The sequence below is a fragment of the Camellia sinensis genome, chromosome 15, assembly GCF_055761805.1.
Source record: "Camellia sinensis isolate YWXY chromosome 15, ASM5576180v1, whole genome shotgun sequence".
NCBI lineage: Eukaryota > Viridiplantae > Streptophyta > Magnoliopsida > Ericales > Theaceae > Camellia > Camellia sinensis.
In genome coordinates, this window is record NC_138975.1 from 119,925,892 (window position 1) to 119,939,063 (window position 13,172).

Below are 13,172 nucleotides of genomic sequence, written 5' to 3' on the forward strand. Positions count from 1 at the left end.
CAGTCTTCTCTCATCAAAGAGCATGAGTTCCTCAAACCTGCTCTACTGCCAATCTGCTTCGGCTATTTGACACTCAGCCAATACTCGTAAGGACGGAACCTCAATTTCGATAGGTAGAACGGCCTCCATCCCATAAACTAATGAATATGGAGTCGCTCCGGTAGAAGTTCTAATTGAAGTCTTGTAGCCCCACAGAGCAAACGGCAGCTTATCTGGCCAATCTCGGTAGGTTTCCACCATCTTTTGTAGTATATGCTTGATGTTCTTGTTGGCGGCCTCAACCGCTCCATTGGTCTGCGGCCGGTATGTGGATGACTTATGAAAAGCCACATTGTATTTTTCCAACAAGTCTATCACTTCCTTCTTGAAGTGGGAACCGTTATCTGAAATTATCTCGTTTGGGACCCTGTAACGACAGATGATGTTGTTTCTGATGAACTTTGCGACGTGCGATGCCTTCAACACCGCGTATGATTGGGCCTCGACCCACTTCGTGAAATAATCTATCGCGACCAGGATGAACTCATGCCCATTTGATCCCTTCGGGGTAACAGCTCCGATCACATCGATTTCCCAAACTGAAAACGGCCATGGGGACGTCATGTTGTACAGCTTTGACGGCGGGATGTTCATGCGGTTTGCATGGATCTGGCATTTGTGGCATCGCCGAACAAAGCCGATACAATCCTCTTCCGTGGTAGACCAGTAGTAGCCCTGTCTGAGGATCTTTCTGGCCAGCATTACTCCATTCATATGTGCCCTGCATTCTCCTCCGTGGATGGCCTCCATCAGGCGCTTCGACTCTTCAGCTTCTACACAGAGCTTATGCATTCCCAGATGACCTCTCTTATACAGCTTACCCCCGCAGATGATGAACTGAACAGCCATTCTTCTGATTGCCCTTTTATCCTTGGCATTTGCCCCTGGTGGATACGCCTCCTTCTCCAAGAAGTTCCAAATGTCGTAATACCAGGGGTTGTCGTCCTGAGCCTCATCTGTGGCGGAAATTGACTCGTACGCTGGCACAAACTTCTGGTCAATAATGACTAGACGCATCCGGACCCCGGACGGGATGTCTATCATGGAAGATAGAGTTGCTAGTGAATCTGCGAACCTGTTGTTCTCTCTTACTAGGTGGGTGAAATTTAGCTTCTCAAATCGAGGAATTAACAAATCCAAGGTTTGGTGGTAAATTATCATCTTTTCCTCTTTGACTTTCCAGTCTCCTTTTGCTTGAGATACAACAAGGTTCGAGTCCCCAATGACGTCCAACCGTCTTGCCCCTAGTTCTAGGGCTGCTTCTAGGCCGGCAATACACGCCTCATATTCTGCTTCATTGTTCGAGACTTTGAACCGGAGCTTGAATGCTAAAGGGATACGGGAATCGTCAGGCGCTATCAGCAACACTCCTATCTCATACCCGTATTGGTTCGACGCTCCGTCAAAGTACATCGTCTAAGTTTCATCTTCGATGTGCAGAATGGCTTCATCTGGGAATAGGTACTCAACCGCTTCATCCCCTTCAACCGGGTGGTCGGCAAGGAACTCCGCTACCGCTCTTCCTTTTACTGACTTGCGTGTTACATACTTCAAATCAAATTCAGAAAGCAACAACAGCCAACGAGCTAGCCTACCCGTAAGTGCTGGTTTCTCGAAAAGATATTTGATGGGATCCAAGCGTGAAACCAACATTACAGAGTGAGCTAACAGGTAGTGCCGCAGCTTCCTGGTAGCCCATACCAAGGCCAAGCAAGCCTTCTCCAGCGGAGTGTAGCGGGTCTCGTAATCCAGCATCTTCTTGCTCAGATAGTAGATGGCCCTTTCCACTTTGTCCTCTGACTCTTGTGCGAGCATGCAGCCCATGGTAGTCTCAGTTACTGAAAGGTACAATATCAACGATTTCCCTGGCTCTGGTGGTGACAACACGGGCGGGTTCTGTAAATATTCTTTGATCTGTTCAAAAGCTGCTTGACATCGGCCGTCCCATTGGAATTTCTTTCCTTTCTTCAGGAGACCAAAAAGTGGTTCACAAGTCAAGGTTAGTTTTGAAATAAACCGTCTTATGAATTGCACTTTACCTAGAAATCCTCGCACCTCCTTTTCAGTCATTGGTGGTGGCATTTCTAAGATAGCCTTAATTTTGGAAGGGTCGACTTCGATGCCCCTTTGTGTAATCAGAAACCCTAGCATTTTTCCCGCTGTAACACCGAATATACACTTCTGAGGATTCAACCGCAGCCGAAACTCTCTGATCCTTTGAAAGAACTTTTGTAAGGCGATGTAGTGGCCCTCTCTTTCTTTGGACTTGACAATCATGCCGTCCACGTACACCTCAACCTCTTTATGGATCATATCATGCAATATTGTGGTTGCTGCCTGTTGATAAGTAGCTCCAGCATTCTTCAACCAAATGGCATCACTCTGTAGCAATACGTACCCCACGGGGTAGTGAATGCAGTCTTCTCCCGGTCTTCGGGTGCCATTACTATCTGATTATAGCTTGAGAAGCCATCCATAAACGAAAGCAAGGCATGCCCCGCCGTGAAATCTATTAATTCATCAATGTGTGACAAGGGAAAGTCGTCCTTCGGACTGGCCCTGTTCAAATCTCTGAAGTCTACACATACCCGAATTCTGCCATCCTTCTTCGGCACTGGGACAATGTTGGCCAACCAAGTCGGGTATTCGGACACCAGCAGGAAGCCTGCATCGATTTGCTTGGTGACCTCTTCCTTGATCTTAATGGCCCAATCAGGGCGGATCCTTCTGAGTTTCTGTTTGACAGGTCGGGCCTCGGGATCAAGAGGGATCTGGTGCTGTACAATCTCAGGGTCGATTCCAGGCATGTCATCGTAGGACCACGCGAAAACATCTTTGAAATCTTTTAATAAAGTGACTAAGCGCTCGCATTCCTCCGAAGACAACGTGGACCCGATCTGGACCAGCTGCGGGTCCTTCTCAGTACCAACGTTCACAGTAGTGATTTCATCCATTAAGGGTTTAACAAATCTTTCCTGCTCTTGATCAATTAATCGTTGCAAAACCGAAGGAATTTCTTCCTCGTCGTTTTCACCAAAATTTTGAAAATCCTGATTTAAGCAATAAATCAAAGGCACAGAAAAATACTCAGAAACCACATCCACATCATTCTCATTAAATACTTCTAAGCCGTCCGATTCTTCTGTTACAACAGACTCAAAAGAGAAAGAAAATGACGACCTAGACAGGACTGTGGCATCTGGGTTATCACCCCCAGGAATACCGGACTCAGACTCAGTTGAGCTGGAACCTGATTCCGACTCACAAGACTCGGTGGAATCAGATTCCGGCTCACTACCTGACCCGATGCTGCTTGATAAAAATCCTTCTTCATATTGCCAGACGAGAGTGGGTGCGATGGATGCATCCAAAATAGTTGCTGGTAGGCTCGCAGCCGTTTCATTCCCGATCATGCATACCGAGGAGTTATCCCCCAAGCACTTCTACTCGATCGGAGGATCTGATAGTAGACATGCCAGTGCTACCCCTATTTCATTTTCAGCGTCCTCAGACTGCGCTTCCTTACTTTCCTCAACCTCAGCTGATAGATCTGTTTGTCCTTTGGCAGTGTCATCCTCAGGTAACTGTAAATCAAAGAAGATCTCAAACCCCGGTACACGCTTGTTCTCCACGTTCAGCCACGGCTCTGGGAAGCCACAGAACGGAAAGTCCTCCCCCTCCCGAACGAAGCGTCCGTTTAGGGTACCCTGAATGGGCCTATGCATCAACTCAAAAGGCTTCCCGGCCTTCTTTGCTCTGGCTCTCCCAACCATCTCTTTACCTTTCCTTACCCAGTCCTCTTTGGTGGGCATATAACCCAAACCAAAGTGTGAGGGTTGTGTGGCACTTCGGCCAATGCTGCGACGCCTTTCCGGCCGCTCTTTCCCAATCCCGTCCCGGGGATGTGTTGAAGCTTGTTCATGAGGTAGACGGATTGAGCACTGACGTACACCCCCTCGTTCACTGCCATAATATTCTGCACCACTCGAGCCTCAGCCAAAGTGAACCCTGATAAGAACACATCCTCAGTGCCATGCTCGATTTCTAAGACTGGTGTGGACACTTCCCGCGGCGGATGGATTGATGAATTCCTGAAGACAATAGCCACCCCCTTCCCGTGAGGGTACTTCAGCATCTGATGTAAAGTGGAAGAGACTGCCTTTACTTGGTGCAACCACGGCCGCCCCAAGAGCAGATTGAAGGTTGCGGGAACGTCCAAGACATGGAATTCAATGTTGTGTTGTCTGGGACCAACCTGGGTCTGAATTTTGACAGTCCCCATCACTTCCCTGCTAGTATTATCATATGCTCGGATCACCTGAGCAGTCGGCACGAAGTCCGCGAGTTTCATCCCGATTGCATACGCTGTTCTGGCTGGGCAGACATTGATGGCGGACCCGGTATCAACAAGTACCACCGGTATCCATTTACCTCTACATTTCACGGAAATGTAGAGGGGTTTGTTTTGATTTGTGCCCTCAGGCGGTAGTTCTTTGTCTGAAAAATTTAATGCCGGGGGACCTCCTCCCGGAAAAACTAGGCCCACCAGCTGTTCGGGCGTGGTGTCTACAGAAAGCTTGGCTTTGTCCATGGCTGAAATGACAGCCTGTCTATGTACTCGAGAAGCCATAAGCAGCCCCCAGATGGAGATGTCTGCTTGTATCTTCTTCAATTGTCTCAATACGGCCTCATCCTCGAGTTGCTTTTCTTTTTGCTTCTCTGCCTCCCTATCTTTTCCAGACGCCTCTGGTTGATCTAGGTGTGGAGGCTTGAAGTACCGTCCACTCCTAGTCATGTGATCGACTTCGCCGATATACCAGGTATCATCTAGTTGGTTACCCCCCCAATCCTCATCTGTGCGGGCAAGACATAGATCATCGTCCTTCCACCACATTCCATCTGCAGCTGACAAGCACCTGTCCGGTTCTGGCATGACTGTTCCGATACTTGCAGTACCTTCTATTCCTATGCTCGCGGCATTCTCCGTTTCTGTACTTGCGGCGGTCTCAACCCCCACGTGGGCTTTTGCCTTCCTGATTCTCTCAGAATCTTCGAATCTTTCCTGTTCTGACTGTGTCAATGCAGTAGATTGTTCAAAAATCCTTGTACTCAAAATGCTTTAATCCCGAGCGAAACTCTTGACGCCGGCGCTCTCCGGCGACGTACTCTGTTCTTCGACCCTCCCGGCTGTTACTGACATTCCTGCCCCTGCCGAGCCTTGTCCTGACTGAAACTCTCCTACCACATCTGGCTGATCGTCCAACCATCCAGTGGCCTCTGTCGATTCCTCATAATCGAACCAGTTGACGGCCGAGTCTCCTGGATCTTGGTTACTGTAAAACTGGAGCTTGGCGAGGTCCTCTTCCACAGCCGTTAGATCATCTGTTCCTCGCCCCAGACTGTCCCCTTGGATCACACATAGCTCTCCTCTTGTTGGAAATTCCACATCTGGTCCATTCCGGCCTATTGGTGAAATGTAGTCACTCGGACTATATGTCTTTTCAACACAACCCCCAGATTTCGCAGACTCTGGCTCAACAATCCTCTTCTCCTTTGGGACCTCCTCCCTCCTGTCCTCGGCAACCACTACCGCTGGCTTGGGTCGAATTATGGAGATGTCCATCATGCACAAGTCGGTGCAATCGGGAAGGAACACCTCCGGCTTAGGCAGGTGAGAAGGTGTGATATAAATACTAGGATTGTAGGACACGACCCCAGTATGGATGAAATTGATTCTTTTGGGTGGTGGAGCTTGGTTATGCGTGGGGAGAGGATTTGTAGTAACATTGGGTTTCTCAGGAGGTAAAATCACCCCGTTATCAATGAGATCTTGGATCTCATGACGTAATCGGAAGCACAGATCGGTGTCATGACCGTGCTACTGGTGAAATGCACAATACTTGGCTGGGTTGTGGGTAGCGGGGAGTCTTTCTGGTAAGGGCCGCGGCTCTAGGGGCTTCAGATGCCTTTTCTGATTAGAACCCCCAAAGCTTTGGATAGGGGCATATAAAGCGGAGCGAAGGTTCTGGTGTTTTTGGGAGGGTATTTGGCTGTTTGTGGGTTGCTTTCGGACGCATCGGAGAATGGTGCGGCTGCCATAGTTCTCGGGGGAGGGTTGGTGGTGACCATACTCACTTCGGAGGTCCTGGTAGTTGTAGCGCCACTCAGGCCTGCATTAGTATTACGATTGAAAGTTCTTCGGGGTTGCTCCCGGTCATTATCAATCAAGCCTTGCTTTAAGGCATCCTCAATCTGCACCTCTATTTCATGCAGATCAGAAAAGGTAGGAAAGGGGAGTACAATCATCTTTTGCATTAACTTCGGCTGAAGATTGTGCACAATCATCCGAATCTGGTCTTTATTAGTGGGCCTTAAGGTCATCATCGAAGCCTTAGCCCGCCATCTGGTTACGAATTCTGAGAAGCTCTCTTTGGGTTCTTGCCTTGTTGTCTCGAGATCCTGGGTCGTGATCTCGATTTGCGTATTATATGAGTACTACAAGATGAAGGCCTTAGCCATCTCGTCCCAACTTCTCTTGACATCATCCTTCAATTTGGCATACCATATGGCTGCTACGCCCGACAGGGTCCGGCCAAATAGAGACAGCTTCTGCAGTCTAGTGAGGCCCATTGGCCTTAGGATGTCTAAAAACAGTCGCAGGTGCACCATGGGATCCCCGGATCTGTCAAAATGATCAATTTGTGGCATCTTAAACCGATCTGGCAGCGTCACGGCTGCGTCGGTGTATCCGTCTTCAATGTCCGGAATGGACTTCACACCTTGAGATTTCTTGAACAGCTTTTCAAGCTTGCTCATTTTTAATGCCATGGGGTCCACCTCGGACTCGATGGGAGAATCCGGTTGATTGATAGGAGTGGGTGCCTTGGATAGTTGAGGTAGAATCGGGGGCGGAGCCGGCCCCGTCGGGATGTCTGTATCTTCTTGGACATTCCGGGCATTCGGTGTTTCTTCAGGTATCGGAACCCTTAGTGGGGGAGGGACTTGCTGTGAAGCAGATGCTCCAGTTTGCTGCTGCAATCTCACGATTAACTCTGCTTGCTCATTCATAACTGTGGCCTGTTATTTGGCGAATTTTGCCTGTCGGACAGCATCCTGCTGCATCACTTTCATGCTTTCTTGGAGTTGGCGCACCATCTCCTCTAAACTAGCCATACTGTTCTGTTCTGACTGAATTATCGGTATATGTTCCCTTTCTGTGGGTGAAACGGAATCCTGATCCCTACTGTACACAGGTGGGGTAGATAAAGCCCTCTGTACTGACTGTTGAACTGATGCCCTCTGCCTAGCTGTCCTCCGTCTAGTAACCGAGGGTAGAGAGTGGTACACCGGTTGTCCGTCTACCAGATCTTCAGATCGATGGAGCCGACGACCTCTAATCCAGAGTGCTTGGGGAATATCTACCGGGTTGGAAGCAATGGTGCTAAACTACCTAGAAAAAAGATAAATAAAGCAGTAAATAAACAAACAATCGGACAGCACAACGGCGTAAAATAAACACATACAACGCACAGTTGGGTATTCATAATACACAGTTGGTAAGCCGAACACACTGTTCCTCGACACTGATCACTGTTCCCTAGAATCACTGTTCCCAAAACTGAACCTGATACCCGCAGATAACTGATTCTCATAAACTGATACTGATGCCCTCAGGTCTAATACTCAATCTTGCAAACTGATATGTACGTTCCTGTAAAGATATACTCTAAAAGCACATAGCAAGTAGAGAGAGCCAAAACACCCCTATGTTGGGGTAGGGTTTTCCTGTCCTATTTTGTCAGGAGCTAGGGTCCCACTATGCACGCAGCAGTTTTCAAACAACCTAACATCGGGTAAGCAGCCTGTCCTAGCTTGGAATGGTCACTATGGATCCGAATATGCACTAGCTCGAATGGTCGAAAAGGGTGCCCCGGTAGAACCGGGGTTTGTGTTCCCATACTGTCAGAGCCCATAACCGGTCAGCCTTATGGTCATGCCTTGACAAGACAAGCCTCCGGCAAACCGTTCAGGAATGGCAGATGGCAAACACTGTGTTCCTAGGCGCACCAATGCACATGCAATGCAAAGAAACACATAAGTGTAATCAAAACAGGATATCACGAGTTCGAGTCAAGCTCTCTAAATCCCCAGCAGAGTCGCCAGAAACTGTAGAGACGCCCGCGAGGGGCCCTCGCTACTACAGTTTGGACTCGATTTTGTGTCACGGTTCTTAATCTGAACCAAAGAGTCCAAATTTGGCAAATCGTTTTGAGAAAACAGATTTTTAGAAAAAGAAGTGCCAAACATGGACTGCTTTGCCAGATACAGAGTCGCCACCTAAATATTTTTTTATGGGGGAATTTAGGAAACCCTGACTCGGTGCCGAAGGCCACATGTCCGTCATCACCAGAGTTGCCTCGGCTCGGGAGCTAGGGTACGATTGGGGAAGGTCAGCTATGAGCACCCCCTCTCACCCGATCCGAAGATCGGCCTCTACTAACAGTGATATCCGTTTTTGAAAACGTTATGTGTTCTTAAACCGGTTATTAGCCTAGAATTACTATGTTATGCGCACAGCAAACAAGTATAGACTAGGTTGCCTAATTTGGGAATAAGCATTGCATATCCGTTTGTTTTGGAAAAATGTTTTGGAATTTGCTACTCGCAAGTAGGTTAAAAAACATGGATTTCAATGAGCTATTCTAACTCAGGCAACCCAACCTTCACCCACAGGCATTCAAATAGTTTATCACATAAGCATCTAGCCACATGGTAAACATGTTGTCATGATAGCATTCACACACATGCGAGGATGCTAAAGCATAAATACTTACATCGTACTCCGTGCCAAAACAATAAACTAGTTAGCCAACATGCATGGTCCTAGTTTATATCAAATTGACTAATGCAACACATACAGGATGCAATTAGAGTAGGCTCGGCTAACCTAAACATGGCATGTGAAAGTGCACAAGTAGCATGTATTCAAGTTAGATTTGAAATACTAATGCAGTTAGCATGATGCGCCGAGCCCGGTGCATGCAATACTGATGAATGATGCACGCATGCATAGCATAAGGTATGCTAAATTAAACATGTCCTATTACTAACCATCAAAGCAGGTAAATAAAAGGGAAGAAAGACGTGGGGTTGGAAGACATACACACACTCACGCACACTTATTACATAATTGCCCTCACTCGGAGGGTCCGAATAAATATTACAGTCCGAATAATAAACGCATAAATTATTACAGAATTTCTAATTAATTAACAGAATGAATGCAAAAAAGAAAGGTGGCCACAGCCCCCGCCTTGGGATGCGCGAATGATGCATGCTCGAACCCGTCTCGCCCGGAAAGTCCGTACCATACCACTGCCGCCTCTGTTTACACTGCCCTGCTTCTCTGAAAATTGCCAAAGTTCTGGAACAGGTCCCCTGAACACTGTGGAACACCATCGGCTGAAGGAAATGTCCACCGGCCATTGAAAATACCCATCAGCTGTTTATGAAGTTATCGGCCCAAGAAGGATTGCCGGTCGGCACTGAACACTGCCGGTCGGCAGAAACTTCCTGCAGAAGACAATTTTGACAGCAACAGAGGACAGACAGTATATGGCATGGGATTTCAGGCACATGTGAGCATGGTCATGTTCCCCATCATGTTTTGAACTCAGGGAAGCATGGCCCTCGATCCTCGAGCCATCAATTGTGCATGATAGCCTAAGAGATCAAGCTTGCCATTTGATGTAAAAATGCATGCAACACACAAGTGAGGACCAAAACCCTATCATGTCGAAGTCAAAGGGCCCCGGTGACCGAGAGTTAAGACGCGTTACATCACTTATGGTATGAACGCTCCTTAACCCTCACACTTGGTTTGACACCCCAAACCAAGTAATGCAATGCATGTTATGCAAACATGACTCAAAGATACAACATAAGATTAAGATGCAAGGCATGCCAAATGCCATGCAACTACCATGGCAAGTATGCAATGCTAGGCATGCAAGATGCAAATGCAATGCAAACATGGATGATTTGAGCAATAGGATCATCATGTTACAACACCTAATGAAGCAGTCATGCAACAAACATGAGACAAGCATGCAATGGTGGAGTTAAACCACAAAGGGGCAGACCTTAATCCACCCCAAAACAGTGGCCAAAAGTGCCCAAAATGGTGGACAAACACTCATGCCAACATGCAAGCCAATGGACCTAAGGCTAAGGCACAAAAGGGGGGGCACTTTACATCCACTAACATGACCATTCATGGCATGAATTAGACAAGCAAAAACAGAATCTTAGCATGTAAAAAAGGACTCCAAAACCCACTGATATGGCAGCTTAAGTGGCTCCAATGAGATGCATGCACCAAAACTCATTTTTAGGCATAAAAGGGCGCATCCTCAAAGCATGAAAGAGGTCACATATGCAAACATACAAACATGATTTATGGACTAAAATACGATCCTAAATGATGCCAAATCATGAGGATGGTCTAAGCTACGCATGTTAGAGGCCAATATACTCAAGGCTTACAAGCCAAAACACAAAGAGATGACACCAAACATGGCAAGCATGACTGAAACAGATGGCCAACAGGCCTTAAACATGGTAAAGTAATGCCAATACCTTCATGAAATTAGGCTAATACATGCAAGAATCATGACCTAAATACAAGATGCATTTCTAGGCCAAATAGAGGAATGTAAAGCAAGTATGTTAAGCATGCAAAAGGGCACAAATCCGACCAAAAACAGAGATAACATGTGACCTAGAGACACCCAAAAACCTCTGAAAAAGGGCCAAAATCAGTCAAGCATGCATGTTGCCCTTTAAGCTAAAAGGCAAGGAAATGAGGCAATGAAGGGAGAGGGGTGTCCCTCCCCTATACAAGACTTCAAACCACCTTCCTTACCACTGAAAATCCACTGGTTTTCAGTGGTGAGAAGACTAAGGCACTCAAGCAAACAAAGCCTCACCAAAGGAAGCACCAAAAAGGCCAAATAAGGCCTAAGAGGGTGAGTTTGAACTCAAACCACAAAACACCCTTAATGAAAGTTCTTAAGCATGAAAATATAAGCTTTTTTTTATGTTATGTACAAAGCCTAAATCAGCAAGCAAGACAGGTAAAAAAACTAGTGCAAGTTTGGGGAAACTAAAGCAAAGTGATTACCCTTGAAGAAACTTTGAAGAACAGATGATCCAGCCACCTTCTACTGATCAAAATCAGTCCAAAACCTCAAGAATCAACCCTCAAAGCCTCTCAATCTCGGAGCAAGGTGTAATGGTGTGTGTATTAGTGCAAAAGTAAGGTAAAAATGCACTTTTGGGCTACCAAACACACACTAAGGGAGAAGAGAGAGGGAAATATAGAGAGAGATGATATATCTAGCAGATATATGTATAAAAGCTCTGGTTTTTAGGTTTAAAACTCCCAACCTTTAACAATGGAGGAGGAGGGCTCTATATATAGCCTAAACAAATGGTTCTTGGCTTCTCCAAGAAGCCAAGTGAAAGGGGCAAAGGGTGCAAAGGAGTCTAGGCTTCTTGGAGAAGCTAAAACAGCTGGCCAAGCTTCTCCAAGAAGCTTAGCCAAGGGTTCATCCTTCTAGAAGGAACCAAGGGGTTCAAAGGCTCATACCAGCCAAAAACCGCACGGGGAGGAGTGCTGGTGCATTCCAGCTGGCACAGCTGGCATGCACCATGCCTCAAGGGTGCAAAGGAGTCACACCGGCCAGCAAAAGATGTCACCGGCAAAACAAGGTGCCGGTCGGCAGAATATAGTGCCGACCGGCCATTGATTTTAAGAGACCATGGCCGGTGGCACCCCTAAACAGCCGGTGGAATGTGGGGATGGCCAACAAGTCATTCTCCTCCCTTCAAGGCAAAAACACAAGTGTTTGGTGCCAAAGCCAAACACGGAACAGACAGGTCGAGAGATCCTGAGGCGAGGTGCGCGGCCAAGACTTCCGGGAACTCAAGACGAACACAAACATGGATAATCACCGAGTGTTCAAACGGTGACGTCCAAGTCTTGAGGACGGTCAAAAATGGGGTGTCTACAAGACCCTCGTTCACTTTGATATGCTTATCCACCATTTTTTAATGTTAATTGACTATATTATATTTATAATGTTTATAATTTTTGTAGTTTAATAGTCCAAGAGTTTCCATTGACGGGATTGTAGAGACAAACGCTAGTTGAGTTGGTGGGCTTCTCACCACACCACCATAATCTATCATCTTATCTCATTTATCTATTTATAATAAGAGGTCTTCCCTTTATATAGTTTTCTACCTGCTTAATTGATAGCTAGGATCAAATTGATCAAATAGATAACCTTCTAGAAATATTTTAAAATCTTTTTACATTTCTACTATATTCTAGTTTTTTTTTTTAATGCAACTATATTTTAGAGTTCTTTAAACTATTTTAGTACACAGTGGAGCTCTATAACATTTCCAAACTTTCTAGACATCTAGATATCTCCAAGTTTCTCCAATGTTTCGGATTCTTCTAGAATGTTCCAAAATCTTCTAGATTTCTTTAGAACTTTCTAAAATCTTATAAATTCATGTGGATATCTTCCCCCGTTTGCAGTAGTCTAATCACGGAAACGGTCCCATTATTTTCTATTGTAGAGACTAGATTGCAAATCATGTAGTTTGCAAATCATATGTCAAAAAATCCTTTATGGAATTGTATATTGTGATGTGATTGTTTACAATTTTTTTGACGTGATTTTGTCATATCGTAGAGCTCATTATCTAGACCACATTGTAAATGTTCATATTTTTTGATAATGTAAAGTTTCACATTATATTGTGCTAATGTGTAGATTACACAATGTGACTAGAGTATAGGGAAGTTTTCGTAACTTACAATCAACAAAACTAATTGGATTATAAGAAATAATTAGGATTAATTCAAACATAACTATTAGAAATAAAATTTTTATGAAAAAATTATCCAAAAAATTAAGTGTGAACACTTTTTTTTAAGAAAAATATATTAATTTATTCTAGGGAAAATTATGCATATAGTCCTTGTATTTTGATTTTTGTGTTATTTTGGTTCTTATAATTTCATTTGGCTTGATTTTGACCTTGAATTTATGACTTTA